Source organism: Lissotriton helveticus, chromosome 1_2, assembly GCF_964261635.1.
Source record: "Lissotriton helveticus chromosome 1_2, aLisHel1.1, whole genome shotgun sequence".
Lineage (NCBI taxonomy): Eukaryota > Metazoa > Chordata > Amphibia > Caudata > Salamandridae > Lissotriton > Lissotriton helveticus.
Window position 1 is genome coordinate 375,933,273 of NC_136058.1, and position 17,787 is coordinate 375,951,059.

General features: G+C 45.6%; 12 non-coding genes across 12 annotated transcripts; 5 read left to right on the plus strand and 7 right to left on the minus strand.

The window, feature by feature from the left end:
- Positions 1 to 291: 291 nt before the first annotated feature.
- TRNAG-GCC (transfer RNA glycine (anticodon GCC)) lies at positions 292 to 362 on the plus strand. Its single transcript has one exon. It is a non-coding gene; the product is annotated as a tRNA-Gly (tRNA).
- Positions 363 to 678: 316 nt separating this feature from the next.
- TRNAN-GUU (transfer RNA asparagine (anticodon GUU)) lies at positions 679 to 752 on the minus strand. The gene has a single exon. It is a non-coding gene; the product is annotated as a tRNA-Asn (tRNA).
- A 207-nt stretch (positions 753 to 959) lies between these two features.
- TRNAG-GCC (transfer RNA glycine (anticodon GCC)) lies at positions 960 to 1,030 on the plus strand. The gene has a single exon. It is a non-coding gene; the product is annotated as a tRNA-Gly (tRNA).
- A 71-nt stretch (positions 1,031 to 1,101) lies between these two features.
- On the minus strand, positions 1,102 to 1,173 carry TRNAW-CCA (transfer RNA tryptophan (anticodon CCA)). The gene has a single exon. It is a non-coding gene; the product is annotated as a tRNA-Trp (tRNA).
- A 1,483-nt stretch (positions 1,174 to 2,656) lies between these two features.
- On the plus strand, positions 2,657 to 2,727 carry TRNAG-GCC (transfer RNA glycine (anticodon GCC)). The gene has a single exon. It is a non-coding gene; the product is annotated as a tRNA-Gly (tRNA).
- Positions 2,728 to 2,798: 71 nt separating this feature from the next.
- On the minus strand, positions 2,799 to 2,870 carry TRNAW-CCA (transfer RNA tryptophan (anticodon CCA)). Its single transcript has one exon. It is a non-coding gene; the product is annotated as a tRNA-Trp (tRNA).
- A 248-nt stretch (positions 2,871 to 3,118) lies between these two features.
- On the minus strand, positions 3,119 to 3,192 carry TRNAN-GUU (transfer RNA asparagine (anticodon GUU)). The gene has a single exon. It is a non-coding gene; the product is annotated as a tRNA-Asn (tRNA).
- A 10,374-nt stretch (positions 3,193 to 13,566) lies between these two features.
- TRNAG-GCC (transfer RNA glycine (anticodon GCC)) lies at positions 13,567 to 13,637 on the plus strand. Its single transcript has one exon. It is a non-coding gene; the product is annotated as a tRNA-Gly (tRNA).
- A 1,769-nt stretch (positions 13,638 to 15,406) lies between these two features.
- On the minus strand, positions 15,407 to 15,478 carry TRNAW-CCA (transfer RNA tryptophan (anticodon CCA)). The gene has a single exon. It is a non-coding gene; the product is annotated as a tRNA-Trp (tRNA).
- A 248-nt stretch (positions 15,479 to 15,726) lies between these two features.
- TRNAN-GUU (transfer RNA asparagine (anticodon GUU)) lies at positions 15,727 to 15,800 on the minus strand. The gene has a single exon. It is a non-coding gene; the product is annotated as a tRNA-Asn (tRNA).
- Positions 15,801 to 16,007: 207 nt separating this feature from the next.
- Positions 16,008 to 16,078, plus strand: TRNAG-GCC (transfer RNA glycine (anticodon GCC)). The gene has a single exon. It is a non-coding gene; the product is annotated as a tRNA-Gly (tRNA).
- A 71-nt stretch (positions 16,079 to 16,149) lies between these two features.
- TRNAW-CCA (transfer RNA tryptophan (anticodon CCA)) lies at positions 16,150 to 16,221 on the minus strand. The gene has a single exon. It is a non-coding gene; the product is annotated as a tRNA-Trp (tRNA).
- Positions 16,222 to 17,787: the final 1,566 nt, after the last annotated feature.

Here is a 17,787-nt window from a genome sequence, read left to right on the forward strand (position 1 = left end):
TGAAACACAATAGTGCTGGTGATCTGGCGGGTGCATTCTGTGAACCACTTTTGTCGGGAGCAGCCTGCCATCATGCCCTGATAAACACAACTCTAGTCCCAAGCCAGTGACCTCAGCAAATGCAAAGACATTCATAGTTATAGTCTCCTGCATCTGATTCTTGCCATCTTCATGTGAAACGTTGGCGTTATCATGTCTGCTGCGCACACTTTGTTCATATGTGTACAATTTAAGTGTGTGCACCTGATCACTGTCTTGGGCAGAGCTCTGCCTGTGAACAACCCATGTGAAGCATTGGTGGTTCAGTGGTAGAATTCTCGCCTGCCACGCGGGAGGCCCGGGTTCGATTCCCGGCCAATGCAAGACTGCTTTCTTTTGACTTTGTTTTCGAAAGGAAATATATGACCTCAGTGGGGAATAAAATGGTAAGCAGTGACCCCGACGTGATTTGAACACGCAACCTTCTGATCTGGAGTCAGACGCTTATTTTCCCCTCCTCATATGCCTACAGTTGTATTACAGAGCTTGACCTTTTGTTTTCTATCCTAATTATGAAATTGACTGCAGGTGCCGAGAGAACGCAGAGAATTGAAATATTCAGGGAAAGGGTGTCCAGCAGGAGAGAGCAAAGGTATGTATCTGTTTTCCATTCAAGTGTTTCATTCAGGCAAAATAATACGTCCCTGGGTGGGCTTGAACCACCAACCTTTCGGTTAACAGCCGAACGCGCTAACCGATTGCGCCACAGAGACGAGTGACTACAGCATCTTTCCTTAGACTCAATATATATCTTGATATGTATGTGCCTGCCTGGAGCTTGTCTTATATAAGCCATCATCATGTGAAACTTTGGCGTTGTCATGTCTGCTGCGCACACTTTGTTCATATGTGTACAATTTAAGTGTGTGCACCTGATCACTGTCTTGGACAGAGCTATGCCTGTGAACTCCCCATGTGAAGCATTGGTGGTTCAATGGTAGAATTCTCGCCTGCCACGCGGGAGGCCCGGGTTCGATTCCCGGCCAATGCAAGGCTGCGTTCCTTTGACTTTGTTTTCGAAAGGAAATATATGAACTCAGTGGGGAATAAAATGGTAAGCAGTGACCCCGACGTGATTTGAACACGCAACCTTCTGATCTGGAGTCAGACGCGCTACCGTTGTGCCACAAGGTCCTTACACTTACAGCCTTCAAGCCAGATCAACAAATGCTGATGGCCTTTTGACTTATTTTCCCCTCCTCATATGCCTACAGTTGTATTACAGGGCTAGGCCTTTTGTTTTCTATCCTAATTATGAAATTGACTGCAGGTGCAGAGAGAACGCAGAGGATTGAAATGTTCAGATAAAGGGTCTTAAGCAGGAGAGAGCAGAGGTACGTATCTGTGTTTCATTAAAGTGTTTCATGCAGGCAAAAAGGATACTTCCCTGGGTGGGCTTGAACCACCAACCTTTCTGTTAACAACCGAACGCGCTAACCATTTGCACCTCAGAATTAATAACTGTAGCACAGTTCCTGAGACTCAATATATATCTTGATAATTGTGTGCCTGCCTGGAGCTTGTGTTATATAATGCGTCTTTATGCCATACAGCATTTCTCATTTGCTTAGTGTCTTGTTATTGTTGGACGTAATGATGAATAGACTACTGTCTAATGGTCTTAGAGCCAGTATTACTACCGGTCCCAGTGTATGAGACACATACATGACTTTTCTGTTGCCTGCTTAGCATAGCTCCCTGCTCCTCTGTAGGTGTGCTACCAGCCAGTAAGGCCTGTGCCTTGCCCATCAGATGTGTTATGTTAGACTTGACTTCTCTGTGAGCAAAGTCTCCCTCCCATAGCAGGTGCTTTCTCTGAACTCTTGACTTGTAAGACTGCTGGGAAAGGCCCTCCCTAGCCCCTCACTCAGATAGATACATTTACCTTCAGAGCTCAGCTTTGGAGAAAGAGATTGGGGAGAGAGCAAATAGGGGAAGGCCCATGGTGCACACTTTATTTTACATAAAAGCTGGGGCTTGTGGGAGGACAGGGACAAGAGGGTTCTCAGGGAAAGAAATCCCAGGAGTATTGATGGCTAGGCCCTGAAACACAACAATCCCGGATTGGCAAGGCACAATATGCCTGTGCAACAGGCCTGACCCTAGGCTTCCGGAGTTCTTGGTCACAAAAGGCTCCAGTGATCTAAGCCCGACCAGGGCTGTGCCCGACCAGGGCTGTAGGCCGCGTTGGGAGCGCGTTAGGGACGCGTAAAGGGACGCAGGGTGCAGAACTCTGCACGTTTCACCCCAGCATTTAGGGGAGGACACAGAATCTGGGAAAGCCAGTGGGAAGGATTTTCCAGGAGGAGAGTTCAGTGAGATAATCTGAAACACAATAGTGCTGGTGATCTGGCGGGTGCATTCTGTGAACCACTTTTGTCAGGAGCAGCCTGCCATCATGCCCTGATAAACACAACTCTAGTCCCAAGCCAGTGACCTCAGCAAATGCAAAGACATTCATAGTTATAGTCTCCTGCATCTGATTCTTGCCATCTTCATGTGAAACGTTGGCGTTATCATGTCTGCTGCGCACACTTTGTTCATATGTGTACAATTTAAGTGTGTGCACCTGATCACTGTCTTGGGCAGAGCTCTGCCTGTGAACAACCCATGTGAAGCATTGGTGGTTCAGTGGTAGAATTCTCGCCTGCCACGCGGGAGGCCCGGGTTCGATTCCCGGCCAATGCAAGACTGCTTTCTTTTGACTTTGTTTTCGAAAGGAAATATATGACCTCAGTGGGGAATAAAATGGTAAGCAGTGACCCCGACGTGATTTGAACACACAACCTTCTGATCTGGAGTCAGACGCGCTACCGTTGCGCCACGAGGTCCTTACACTTACAGCTTTCGGAGCCAGATCAACAAATGCTGTGGGCCTTTTGACTTATTTTCCCCTCCTCATATGCCTACAGCTGTATTACAGAGCTTGACCTTTTGTTTTCTATCCTAATTATGAAATTGACTGCAGGTGCCGAGAGAACGCAGAGAATTGAAATATTCAGGGAAAGGGTGTCCAGCAGGAGAGAGCAAAGGTATGTATCTGTTTTCCATTCAAGTGTTTCATTCAGGCAAAATAATACGTCCCTGGGTGGGCTTGAACCACCAACCTTTCAGTTAACAGCCGAACACGCTAACCGATTGCGCCACAGAGACGAGTGACTACAGCATCTTTCCTTAGACTCACTATATATCTTGATATGTATGTGCCTGCCTGGAGCTTGTCTTATATAAGCCATCATCATGTGAAACTTTGGCGTTGTCATGTCTGCTGCGCACACTTTGTTCATCTGTGTACAATTTAAGTGTGTGCACCTGATCACTGTCTTGGACAGAGCTATGCCTGTGAACTCCCCATGTGAAGCTGTTGTATAGCTCCTATATATCCATATTTCGTGTTAAGTTAGCATAGGTACATTTCAGATTTAAACGCCATTTTTCCTTTCTTGCAACTTCTGCACACGACCCTTAATTGTTGACTTAGCTTTCAACCTAGTGGTTTGCCGTGGTGAATGTGAGAATAATATGTTATTGCTCTGATATCTGCTTTGTTTAATAAAACATGTCTGCACGGAGAGTGCTGAAGTTTCAGGAGCAACACGATATGGAATTGTTATGAGGTCTGATCTCCACGCCTTCATAGTCATAACACAAGTGCAGCCTTTGCCAACTTGGGCTTGAGGCGGGATTGATATTGCTTTGCACGAGAATTGTTAACACACTTGATGCGGTGCACATGCAGAGAGAGCTGGTGTATGCTGATGTGATTCCTTCATGCTAGGACACTAAGGTATGGGCCCGCCCTAAAACAACCCAAAGAGACCTTCTTAGATAATAATATAATATATGTGTTAGGGAGGGTGAGATATAAGTGTTGTTAACTCTTATTCATTACAGCATGTTAACATGCTGTCACCATTCGCTTTTTATGTCTTAGTAACTATGCTGATAATTTTGCTACTGATAATAAGTATACTTGTATTATCAAAGATACTGCGCCTGAGAAGACGGCATTAGTAAATAAACATTTCAAATGCACATGTGTCTTCTTTACTCCATGATCTGGTTTGTAATGATAATATAACGAAAGAGTGTTCATGAGTCCCACGTACCCTGAGGTACTGTAAGTTCATGTTCTGGTTTGTCTAAACATTGGGTGTTTGATATTTCCAATGAGACACTGTAGCTAGCTCGGTAAGGGGTGAGTTGGTTGCTAAGGTAAGTTTTGGGACATCCTAATTTGCCGAGGTTCCACTCCTCTGTGCACAGTTCTGTGTGAGTACAGAAACCCTGCAACATGGCGCCCAACGGTTTCGGTGGTCTTATATCATGACACTCGAGTAGTTTATCATTCCTGCCTTAACCCTTCACATCCGTTTCCGGAAAACGGGGTGTTGGTGAAACCTACCTATTTTTTGAAATAGGTCTTTATTCAAGCTTGATTCTTACTTAAACGGTTTCTTTGAATTACTACCCAGTTGTGCTTCAAAGTATTCTTTGTGTTTTCTAGTTTCCAATTCTGTAATGGCGGCAGCGGTGGCTATTGCGCAGCATAGTCGCGTAGCGGTACGCAACCATCTTCAGACGTACCAGGTCCCAGTAGATGGGATGGCTGTGATTTTCGTGGTAAGTGCAGATCCGGCGTTTCCTTACGAGTTGTTTTACTCTTGGGTTACGTTTCCGGCTGTGGACGCTAATTCTGGTTTGTACCACTCCTACACCGCCTCGGATGTCCCGGCTGAATATACGCCATACAGGGCATTGGAAATACCTATTGATCATTGGCAGCATCGAGTTTGGTTTGATGGCGCCCTCCCCCACTCTTTGTCCCGTGCGAGGTTAGGTCCACTCTCAATTCCAGGTACTAATTGGCCTGCATTGGGTGGCTTTACCCCGCACCCGAATCACGGGGCTTGCACCCTGGCAGAAATTCGCAGGCTACATGTAGTTTCAATTTCCATGATTCGTGCTTTAGTGCAATACATCGGTCGACATCTTCCTGGTGGTCCCCAGGGGGGTGCGGCCGCTCCCATGGAACGAGGCGGAATGCGTCTCAATCCAGTGATGGTAAATTCGGTTTTTGGTGCGCGTCCTGTTGACAACGATGACTTCCCATTCTGGCTAGCAGAGAAGTTTGATCAACTGGAGGCGGTTTTTCCGAATTCTACTCCTGCTGATAAACATAGAATGTTGACGATTACTCTCCCGAAGGATATTACTCCTGAACTTGCTGACTGTGACAGCTGGGGAAAAACATTTGCGGCAGTTTATACAAGGTGCTTCGGCACCCCGTCTATGACTGCCCTGCCTGAAATCGTTCGACGTGTTCAGAATGATCACGGTCCAGAGGCAGCGGTTGAATTGGGTATGCGCCTGTGTGGTTCTTTTGAGATTGTAAGTGATCTCATTCTCTCCAATGTTAAAGGAGATGCAGTTAACTTTCAGGTGTCGAATGCTTTGGCTGCTCTGCCCGATGCCGACAAACCCCGCCAGTTAGCAAAGATTGTGGTGGCCGCTTATAAAACGATTGGCCGCACAAGTAGAGGTCTGAAATATTTTCCAGTGAAGGATAAAAAACAACCACAGGGACAATCTGCAGTGACAGATGCCCAGCCCAAGTCCAAGAAATCGAATTGGCCTAAAAAACAGACACAGGGGAAGCAGACAGTGCAGACTCAGGGTCCTTTTCCTGTTAAAGGTGTATTTTGGGAGAATCTGTCTTCTACATATGATATTTTACTTTCGGAGGCTGACTGGCCCCCACCTTTTGTGCTCGCGGCGCCGCGAGGGGAGGAGGTGATCCTACCCAGTTTCGCGAACACTGTCTCGAAAGAGCATGCGCAGCATTTTGCAGAAGAGTGGGCTCGGGCTCTCGCGCCGGCTCTGTACCGTAACCAATGTGGTTGGGATAAATTGTCGCCTTGCCACGAAATTCCGTTGCGGTCTCAGCCGCTGCCTCAACCTCAATATCCCATTCGGCGTGAAGCAAAATCTTCCATCGCGGAAATCCTTGAACAATTGGAATATCAGGGAGTTATTGAAACGTGTGTGTCACCGATGAATAATCCCCTTTTTACTGTGAATAAACCTGACGGATCATATCGTTTGGTTTTGGATTACCGGCATTTAAACTCGCATTGCCGTAACTGTGCAGTACAGAATACCCACGGCTCTGCCCTAGTGGATAGTCTCGTGCGTAAGCGTTTCAAGACAACGCTTGACATATCCAATGGTTTTTATGCCCACAGATTGGACAGCCTTAGCTCCCAATGGACCAGTTTTACAAGCGCTGGAGTCCAAAAGCAATTCCGGCGTCTTCCAATGGGCTACAAGAATAGTCCTGGTATATTTACCGCTCGAATTGTCTCTATTCTGGAGGCACTCGATCCTGATGCTTTTTCGTACGTGGATGACATATATCTCACAGACGACGATATTTGGGAGCATCTGTGTCGTGTAAATTCTCTTGTTTGCAACTTCGCAGACATGGGTTACAAATTCAACTTTGCAAAATCACACATTGCTGAACACACGGTGTTGTTTTTGGGCTATGAGCTCAACAATGAAGGTAGAGGTTTGGCTCCTCACTTCTTGGAGAAGTGCGCACAATTGCGCGCACCAACAACACTGAAGAAATTACAATCCTTACTGGGCTTTTTGAATTTCGGCAGAACTTACATTCCGGAATATGCCCAGCGTATCAAGCCTCTGTATGCTTTGATACAACCAACTTTCTCAAAATCATGCTGGCTGCCTGAGCATTCAGCCATTTTGCAATCCTTGCAGGCTGATCTGCTCGCTTCTAAATATTTACTGACTCGTGATAACCACACCAACCTGGTAATAAGAATAATTCCTGGGACGGTGGGTTTCACATACCTCACTTTTAATGAAGGTGACACAGTACCTATTGCCTACAAGTCACACTTGTACACCTCGGCTGAGATGCGGTTTCCCACCATAGAAAAGGTTTTAACTGCTGTACAGATGGCTATTCTAAAGGAACGAGCTCTGTCACAGGGGAAACGCATGCTAGTGGTAACACCCTGTCCTCATTTGGAGGCAGTCACGAAAGCCAGTGTACCAAACTCAAAGGCTTTGCACCCTCGGTGGATTCAGTGGGCTGCGTCATTGTCATCCGCAGATGTCATGTTTATTTTTGACGCTTCCTTACGGTCACAGGAGTACTTGCAGTATGAATTCGTTCATCCTGCTCCTCTGGCGATGCGACCTTTGGAGGACTTCCATTGCATCATTTACACTGATGGGTCGGCGCAGGTTGCGCATGGCTCTAAACATGCCTACGTTTCCGCATGCGCCATTGTGGTCGGTGCTATGTTGAATGATGAGTTCATTTCCAGGGAGGTACACACGTTGCCCCTGGGCGATTGCACTGCACAATTGGCAGAGCTTCGTGCTCTATTACTAGCTTTGGAGTACGCAGATCCAAGTGTTACTACTCTAATTGTAAGTGATTCTTACTACTGTGTCCAGTCTTACAATGAAAACTTGTTCTTTTGGATTCAAAATGACTTTCGTGATTCCAAGGGTAGCACAATAAAACATAAAATGATCTGGGTTCGAGTGGCAGAGCTTAAGGCTATGTTGCCACTCGTTTATGTGATTCATACTCTCGGTCATCAGCGCGTGGGAGTACACGCTCTTGGCAACTCGCTTGCTGATGAAGCGGCGAAATCAGCAGTATCTACATACTTAGTTGCAGCAGTTACTAGGTCTAAAACCAAGATTGATAGCGACATCTTGGCAGCGGTTGCTGCCTCTGAGAAGGGAAGTAAACATCCTTCGGGATTCCCTTCGAAGTATAAATACCACTTAAGTCCCGAAAAGGTTCCTTTTGTGACAATTCCTGATGTTGGGGAACGGCTGATTCCCAACACGGATCGCAGAACAGACTTGATTACAGCGGCTCATGAAGGTGTGGCGTCTGCGCATGCGGGCGTCTCAGCCACTGTAACGCAACTACAGCAACGTTTCTGGTGGCGGGGACTGTACAAACAGACGCGTGATTATGTCCTTCTTTGTGACATATGCCAGCAGATTAAACCTTCAACTGCTACGCGTCCGCCACAGACTCAGTTGTACATTTCTAATAAACCACTAGGCTGTGTTTATTTAGATCACTGCGGTCCTTTTTCATCTGATACTGCGTATAAATACATCTTAGTAGCAGTTGACTCATGCACACGCTTTGTTTGGGTATGGCCACATCGCAGCGCTGATTCACGGACTGTCATCAGAGATTTGCGTATCTTTATAGGGATTTTTGCCTGTGGTACCTTCCATTCGGATCAGGGTCCGGCTTTCGCCTCTAAGGCGTATAAGGATGCCATGACTTCGATGGGGGTCCAAGTCAAGTTTTCGTCACCCTACAGACCCGAGGGTAATAGTGTAGTTGAACGAATGAACCGTGATTTAAAGCAATCTTTGACAGCCCGAGTTATAGGCACTGGCAGAAACTGGCTGGCTCACCTCTATGGCGTGCAGCGTGCTCTTAATAATCTCCCTAGAAGGTCTCTGGGTGGGCGGACCCCATACGAAATGCTCTTTGGCATCAAGATGTTCGTCCCTGACCTTGACGGTCTAGACTCGGTGGTTCGCGCCACTTCCTTTGACGCAGATGAACATTGCAATGTTTTACAGAATCTACAAAAGACGAGAGACACTCTTGCAAAGGAACATTTGCCCTCCACATCGGATGATGCGTTGCAGATCCCGGTAGTTGGCTGGCTACCCCAAGTTGGAGAACTGGTTCGAGAGAAGATCGACAACAAGAAAGAGTTTGGTCCCTCCTATCGAGCTCCGGTCCCAGTGCTTAGCGTGAAGGGCACAAGAACAGTCATTTTACCACCACTTCCAGGTCGTAAGGAAAACAGGTTTATTTCTATTGACAATGTCAAGATGCACAGAGTGGCCGATTCTTCTTAGCATGACACCGGCTGTTTCCTGTCCTTCCATTGTGAGAAATTCAGTTATGCCCACTGCTTCTAATAATGAACCTGAGGTGGCCATCGAATTACCTGCTGTTTCCAGTCCATTATTGAATAATTTACCAGGAACTAACCTTGATGAGACAGACTATACATACCCCACTGATTTGTCCATGCCTGACCTGCAAGCTCGTTTAGCCACGGAATCCAGATTTTCATTTGACTCTGCTTCCCTTGCCTCGAAAAAACCCTCTAAAATTGCAGTATATGCTAGCCTGTTTAAAAAACATTTTTTGATACCTCCTTGGATATACATTTGGCTGGTCCTTTTTTCACTGTACCTTTTTATGTCAATTGGTTTTGTGTTTTATTTTTTCCGGATTATGAATGGACACTATGTCGAGGAGAGAACTTGCATTACTCATTTAAATGGAACTTTGGCCCCACTTTCCTCTTCACATTCTACACATAGATTAAAAAGAGACTTGACTTTGGTTAACATCACAGCGTGGCCTGTTCTGGATGGAATCGCGTGGGATGCAGTTCGTTTTCAGATTCATGGCCCAACGGAAGTCGTTAATGTCCCTAATGTACTAAGAGTTAATATGGGGGATGTGGTGAAACAAAACATTCGTTCTGATGATTGGGATGTTAATGCTGTGGAAAGTTTGTTTTCTGATTTGAAATATTATGCTGCTTTTGATGCTGAGGATTTATATTTAGAATCTGCTAATTACGGTGAATTGTTCTGTTACCAACATTATGGCAATCACTTCTTACACAAGACATCTTCCCGAAGGGATGCGGTTAATTTTACTCAGTGGGAACATTGCCCAGCACCTACACAAGGGAGTTCAGAAACATTTCTTAAAAAGTATACTTATTTCACTGACTTTAATCAGTCCAATCCCGAGTCCTTTTATTTTAAATTTAACAAACAGCCACTGTCCAAGGTTCGACTTACAAATACAAAATTGTTATATTCAAAGGCCTTCCTGGATCAATTAGTTACTGGAGGGTATGAGTTATGGAAGGATACCATAGACCTTAAATCAGTTTGGGGCTCAAGGGCCTGGCAGGTACAAGGCACTGAGGCTTTGCACCGTGCATGTCTCATCCCAAATCATATGTTGTTTTTAAATGAAACCATTTCCCAGACCACATGCTTTGGATTGGCTACATCTAAAAGGTTGAACACCCCGTCTTTCCCGGAGTTGGAGGAATATGAGAATTGGAGTAATTTTACTAAATTGTCCATTAGAGATATACAGGCTCTGCTTCTGAATTCCTCCTTTAACATTTCCAGTATGAATCCCAAGGGTTGGCTGCTTTGGCACCGTAGTGCTGATTCTTGCCAAAAGAGATTTTTAAATATAACTGACGGTTTTAAGACTGTTAGATCTGATCCCCGTTTTGATTTGAGTCATACTGTCACCTCTTACTCAGTGGGCAAGTTGTGTCAAGCTTGGCTGAAACATTCAACTTTACCTGCGGTTAAGTATCACCTTTCCAAACTGAATGCAGACGTGGATTTGAATGATTTCATTAAGGGCCCAGCTAGTGGCAGGTCGAAAAGGTGGTTATATGGTGTTTACAATGAAATTTGGAAACTCTCACAGATTGAGGCTGCTTCACGCCTTAGGGCTATTGATCAGGCAAATCTTGAGAAAGTGCTTGCAGTGGTTGACAATAGCATTAACGTGCTTTCCTCTAGAATTTACACATTAGATAATATTGTGTCGTCTGTTGTTGATATTGTGCATGATGAAGTGTCTGTATTATACCATGGTCAAAATCAATTACGTTCAATCATGCAGTTTGCATGGACACTACAGACTCTAAAAATGGGTAAAGTTCCCTGGGGATACATGAACGTTTCCTCTTTATTTGCACCGTTTAATTTGACAGACAAACAACGCTTGCTTTCAATGCGTGATGCTTCCTTTTCTATGCTCCATATTGAAAGATTGGAATCTTTACCTTTTTCTGTGGCAGAGACCACTGCTGCGACGTGGCTTATCCACGGTTTAATAACGCTGCCTTTTGCTTTATATAAGTTTTCAAATTGTATGAAATATGTGCCAATAGGTCGTTTTGAACCCTTAGGTAGCGGTTTTCTTCATGAGGTCTGGTCACTCCCATACACATACAGATGTTTCAAGGATGAACAAGAAGTTTATCTAACAGGGGATGAGTGTACTGAGACGCCAGATCATTCTTTAATGTGTAGACACATACAGTTACACGGTTCATGTAACAAGGACAGACCGAATATGGCTTGCGTTTTACAGGGCACGCCAGTTCCTGCTATCATCCCCACGTTTAAATTGTTAGAGAATGGTAGTTATTTAATGCTCAATAATGAAAACTGTTGTGGTTTAATTAAAGGTATAGCTTTCATAGTAACGGTTAGTGAGCGAGTTATTTGCTGCAGAAATGTTCTTTATCCTCCCACACGTGAACATAGGGAGTCTTCCATTTGGCCACAGATACCGACCTTGGGAGCAGAATTCAGCGGCATGGCTAGAATAAGAGCTCTATTGTCCCAGAAAGAGGTGGCCTTGAGCTCGGCCCGTGAAACTTTCGTGCTTCACATTGCTAACACCCGTACGGAGGTTCAGGCTCTTTTAAACACTGATTTGCCTTTGCATTTCGGAGCCATGGTCCGTTCTATCTTTAACGCATCCTCCACAACGGGCCTAGCACATTTTTTTAAAGTTGTTAGCGGTGGTCTCGTGACTTCCTTTGAGAAGATTTTTGGAGTCATCCCTGCCTTCTTCCATTCTATTTTTTCATCCTTATTTGGAGGGTTCCCGTTTTTGCTTGCATTAGCGGCTGGCGCATTGGTGGTTTTCTGCCTTTTTAAATATGGATGCCCTTCCTGTGCAAGACCACGCACAGCTACTACTGACGCGGTTTCGCAACCGCATGCTTGATTACTATGGCACACTGCCGTTAGCGACTCTAAGCACGGCGTTTGGATTATCTTTTCGGTTCTCCTATTTCACCTGTGTCCAGCCTGTATTTCGCTGTCTGACCTGCGATTTCCTTTGGGCCATTGATTTGTGTCTCTGCGGACCAGCATCTTCTGACGTCGATTTTGATCAACTGATGAGTCCTATCATTGCTCACGAGTTGGTTTGTTCTGACGAAAGGATTATGGCCTTGGCGGTGGCACATGGACTAATGGGTCCCTGGGATGTGTTGTCGGCAGCGCAAAATTTCTTGGAACTAAGTTTTCTTGAGAACCCACCGAGCTGTCCTCTGATGGTTATAGAGGATCCGGTGCTGGAAGATCACGTATGTTCCTTTCATCTTTTAAATTGGATGGCTGAACTGTTTTCGGATGAGGACAGTGACTTCCTCCTGGAGGCTGTTGCAGCTTATTTTTCATATACAGTCATATCATAGACACTGACCCAAATTGACATGCTGATTGATAGCATTTCCTTGATTTTATTGACTTTTGGTCAAGACATTTTATTTTTGCTTGCCTATTGGCTTGAGCCACATTATATTTGTGGGCTATTTTTTAGCATTAGTTTTTATAATTGAATTTTTATTCATGCTCGTTTATAAATGGATTCTGCTCTCATGTGATGGCACTTCTGTTACCTTATTTAGTCCGTTCTCGGATCATGGGGGGGTGTTGTATAGCTCCTATATATCCATATTTCGTGTTAAGTTAGCATAGGTACATTTCAGATTTAAACGCCATTTTTCCTTTCTTGCAACTTCTGCACACGACCCTTAATTGTTGACTTAGCTTTCAACCTAGTGGTTTGCCGTGGTGAATGTGAGAATAATATGTTATTGCTCTGATATCTGCTTTGTTTAATAAAACATGTCTGCACGGAGAGTGCTGAAGTTTCAGGAGCAACACGATATGGAATTGTTATGAGGTCTGATCTCCACGCCTTCATAGTCATAACACAAGTGCAGCCTTTGCCAACTTGGGCTTGAGGCGGGATTGATATTGCTTTGCACGAGAATTGTTAACACACTTGATGCGGTGCACATGCAGAGAGAGCTGGTGTATGCTGATGTGATTCCTTCATGCTAGGACACTAAGGTATGGGCCCGCCCTAAAACAACCCAAAGAGACCTTCTTAGATAATAATATAATATATGTGTTAGGGAGGGTGAGATATAAGTGTTGTTAACTCTTATTCATTACAGCATGTTAACATGCTGTCACCATTCGCTTTTTATGTCTTAGTAACTATGCTGATAATTTTGCTACTGATAATAAGTATACTTGTATTATCAAAGATACTGCGCCTGAGAAGACGGCATTAGTAAATAAACATTTCAAATGCACATGTGTCTTCTTTACTCCATGATCTGGTTTGTAATGATAATATAACGAAAGAGTGTTCATGAGTCCCACGTACCCTGAGGTACTGTAAGTTCATGTTCTGGTTTGTCTAAACATTGGGTGTTTGATATTTCCAATGAGACACTGTAGCTAGCTCGGTAAGGGGTGAGTTGGTTGCTAAGGTAAGTTTTGGGACATCCTAATTTGCCGAGGTTCCACTCCTCTGTGCACAGTTCTGTGTGAGTACAGAAACCCTGCAACAAAGCATTGGTGGTTCAGTGGTAAAATTCTCGCCTGCCACGCGGGAGGCCCGGGTTCGATTCCCGGCCAATGCAAGGCTGCGTTCCTTTGACTTTGTTTTCGAAAGGAAATATATGAACTCAGTGGGGAATAAAATGGTAAGCAGTGACCCCGACGTGATTTGACCACGCAACCTTCTGATCTGGAGTCAGACGCGCAACCGTTGCGCCACAAGGTCCTTACACTTACAGCCTTCAAGCCAGATCAACAAATGCTGATGGCCTTTTGACTTATTTTCCCCTCCTCATATGCCTACAGTTGTATTACAGGGCTAGGCCTTTTGTTTTCTATCCTAATTATGAAATTGACTGCAGGTGCAGAGAGAACGCAGAGGATTGAAATGTTCAGATAAAGGGTCTTAAGCAGGAGAGAGCAGAGGTACGTATCTGTGTTTCATTAAAGTGTGTCATGCAGGCAAAAAGGATACTTCCCTGGGTGGGCTTGAACCACCAACCTTTCTGTTAACAACCGAACGCGCTAACCATTTGCACCACAGAGGTTAATAACTGTAGCACAGTTCCTGAGACTCAATATATATCTTGATAATTGTGTGCCTGCCTGGAGCTTGTGTTATATAATGCGTCTTTATGCCATACAGCATTTCTCATTTGCTTAGTGTCTTGTTATTGTTGGACGTAATGATGAATAGACTACTGTCTAATGGTCTTAGAGCCAGTATTACTACCGGTCCCAGTGTATGAGACACATACATGACTTTTCTGTTGCCTGCTTAGCATAGCTCCCTGCTCCTCTGTAGGTGTGCTACCAGCCAGTAAGGCGTGTGCCTTGCCCATCAGATGTGTTATGTTAGACTTGACTTCTCTGTGAGCAAAGTCTCCCTCCCATAGCAGGTGCTTTCTCTGAACTCTTGACTTGTAAGACTGCTGGGAAAGGCCCTCCCTAGCCCCTCACTCAGATAGATACATTTACCTTCAGAGCTCAGCTTTGGAGAAAGAGATTGGGGGGAGAGCAAATAGGGGAAGGCCCATGGTGCACACTTTATTTTACATAAAAGCTGGGGCTTGTGGGAGGACAGGGACAAGAGGGTTCTCAGGGAAAGAAATCCCAGGAGTATTGATGGCTAGGCCCTGAAACACAACAATCCCGGATTGGCAAGGCACAATATGCCTGTGCAACAGGCCTGACCCTAGGCTTCCGGAGTTCTTGGTCACAAAAGGCTCCAGTGATCTAAGCCCGACCAGGGCTGTGCCCGACCAGGGCTGTAGGCCGCGTTGGGAGCGCGTTAGGGACGCGTAAAGGGACGCAGGGCGCAGAACTCTGCCCGTTTCATCCCAGCATTTAGGGGAGGACACAGAATCTGGGAAAGCCAGTGGGAAGGATTTTCCAGGAGGAGAGTTCAGTGAGATAATCTGAAACACAATAGTGCTGGTGATCTGGCGGGTGCATTCTGTGAACCACTTTTGTCGGGAGCAGCCTGCCATCATGCCCTGATAAACACAACTCTAGTCCCAAGCCAGTGACCTCAGCAAATGCAAAGACATTCATAGTTATAGTCTCCTGCATCTGATTCTTGCCATCTTCATGTGAAACGTTGGCGTTATCATATCTGCTGCGCACACTTTGTTCATATGTGTACAATTTAAGTGTGTGCACCTGATCACTGTCTTGGGCAGAGCTCTGCCTGTGAACAACCCATGTGAAGCATTGGTGGTTCAGTGGTAGAATTCTCGCCTGCCACGCGGGAGGCCCGGGTTAGATTCCTGGCCAATGCAAGACTGCTTTCTTTTGACTTTGTTTTCGAAAGGAAATATATGACCTCAGTGGGGAATAAAATGGTAAGCAGTGACCCCGACGTGATTTGAACACGCAACCTTCTGATCTGGAGTCAGACGCGCTACCGTTGCGCCACGAGGTCCTTACACTTACAGCTTTCGGAGCCAGATCAACAAATGCTGTGGGCCTTTTGACTTATTTTCCCCTCCTCATATGCCTACAGTTGTATTACAGAGCTTGACCTTTTGTTTTCTATCCTAATTATGAAATTGACTGCAGGTGCCGAGAGAACGCAGAGAATTGAAATATTCAGGGAAAGGGTGTCCAGCAGGAGAGAGCAAAGGTATGTATCTGTTTTCCATTCAAGTGTTTCATTCAGGCAAAATAATACGTCCCTGGGTGGGCTTGAACCACCAACCTTTCGGTTAACAGCCGAACGCGCTAACCGATTGCGCCACAGAGACGAGTGACTACAGCATCTTTCCTTAGACTCAATATATATCTTGATATGTACGTGCCTGCCTGGAGCTTGTCTTATATAAGCCATCATCATGTGAAACTTTGGCGTTGTCATGTCTGCTGCGCACACTTTGTTCATCTGTGTACAATTTAAGTGTGTGCACCTGATCACTGTCTTGGACAGAGCTATGCCTGTGAACTCCCCATGTGAAGCATTGGTGGTTCAGTGGTAGAATTCTCGCCTGCCACGCGGGAGGCCCGGGTTCGATTCCCGGCCAATGCAAGGCTGTGTTCCTTTGACTTTGTTTTCGAAAGGAAATATATGAACTCAGTGGGGAATAAAATGGTAAGCAGTGACCCCGACGTGATTTGACCACGCAACCTTCTGATCTGGAGTCAGACGCGCTACCGTTGCGCCACAAGGTCCTTACACTTACAGCCTTCAAGCCAGATCAACAAATGCTGATGGCCTTTTGACTTATTTTCCCCTCCTCATATGCCTACAGTTGTATTACAGGGCTAGGCCTTTTGTTTTCTATCCTAATTATGAAATTGACTGCAGGTGCAGAGAGAACGCAGAGGATTGAAATGTTCAGATAAAGGGTCTTAAGCAGGAGAGAGCAGAGGTACGTATCTGTGTTTCATTAAAGTGTTTCATGCCGGCAAAAAGGATACTTCCCTGGGTGGGCTTGAACCACCAACCTTTCTGTTAACAACCAAACGCGCTAACCATTTGCACCACAGAGGTTAATAACTGTAGCACAGTTCCTGAGACTCAATATATATCTTGATAATTGTGTGCCTGCCTGGAGCTTGTGTTATATAATGCGTCTTTATGCCATACAGCATTTCTCATTTGCTTAGTGTCTTGTTATTGTTGGACGTAATGATGAATAGACTACTGTCTAATGGTCTTAGAGCCAGTATTACTACCGGTCCCAGTGTATGAGACACATACATGACTTTTCTGTTGCCTGCTTAGCATAGCTCCCTGCTCCTCTGTAGGTGTGCTACCAGCCAGTAAGGCGTGTGCCTTGCCCATCAGATGTGTTATGTTAGACTTGACTTCTCTGTGAGCAAAGTCTCCCTCCCATAGCAGGTGCTTTCTCTGAACTCTTGACTTGTAAGACTGCTGGGAAAGGCCCTCCCTAGCCCCTCACTCAGATAGATACATTTACCTTCAGAGCTCAGCTTTGGAGAAAGAGATTGGGGAGAGAGCAAATAGGGGAAGGCCCATGGTGCACACTTTATTTTACATAAAAGCTGGGGCTTGTGGGAGGACAGGGACAAGAGGGTTCTCAGGGAAAGAAATCCCAGGAGTATTGATGGCTAGGCCCTGAAACACAACAATCCCGGATTGGCAAGGCACAATATGCCTGTGCAACAGGCCTGACCCTAGGCTTCCGGAGTTCTTGGTCACAAAAGGCTCCAGTGATCTAAGCCCGACCAGGGCTGTGCCCGACCAGGGCTGTAGGCCGCGTTGGGAGCGCGTTAGGGACGTGTAAAGGGACGCAGGGCGCAGAACTCTGCCCGTTTCACCCCAGCATTTAGGGGAGGACACAGAATCTGGGAAAGCCAGTGGGAAGGATTTTCCAGGAGGAGAGTTCAGTGAGATAATCTGAAACACAATAGTGCTGGTGATCTGGCGGGTGCATTCTGTGAACCACTTTTGTCGGGAGCAGCCTGCCATCATGCCCTGATAAACACAACTCTAGTCCCAAGCCAGTGACCTCAGCAAATGCAAAGACATTCATAGTTATAGTCTCCTGCATCTGATTCTTGCCATCTTCATGTGAAACGTTGGCGTTATCATGTCTGCTGCGCACACTTTGTTCATATGTGTACAATTTAAGTGTGTGCACCTGATCACTGTCTTGGGCAGAGCTCTGCCTGTGAACAACCCATGTGAAGCATTGGTGGTTCAGTGGTAGAATTCTCGCCTGCCACGCGGGAGGCCCGGGTTCGATTCCCAGCCAATGCAAGACTGCTTTC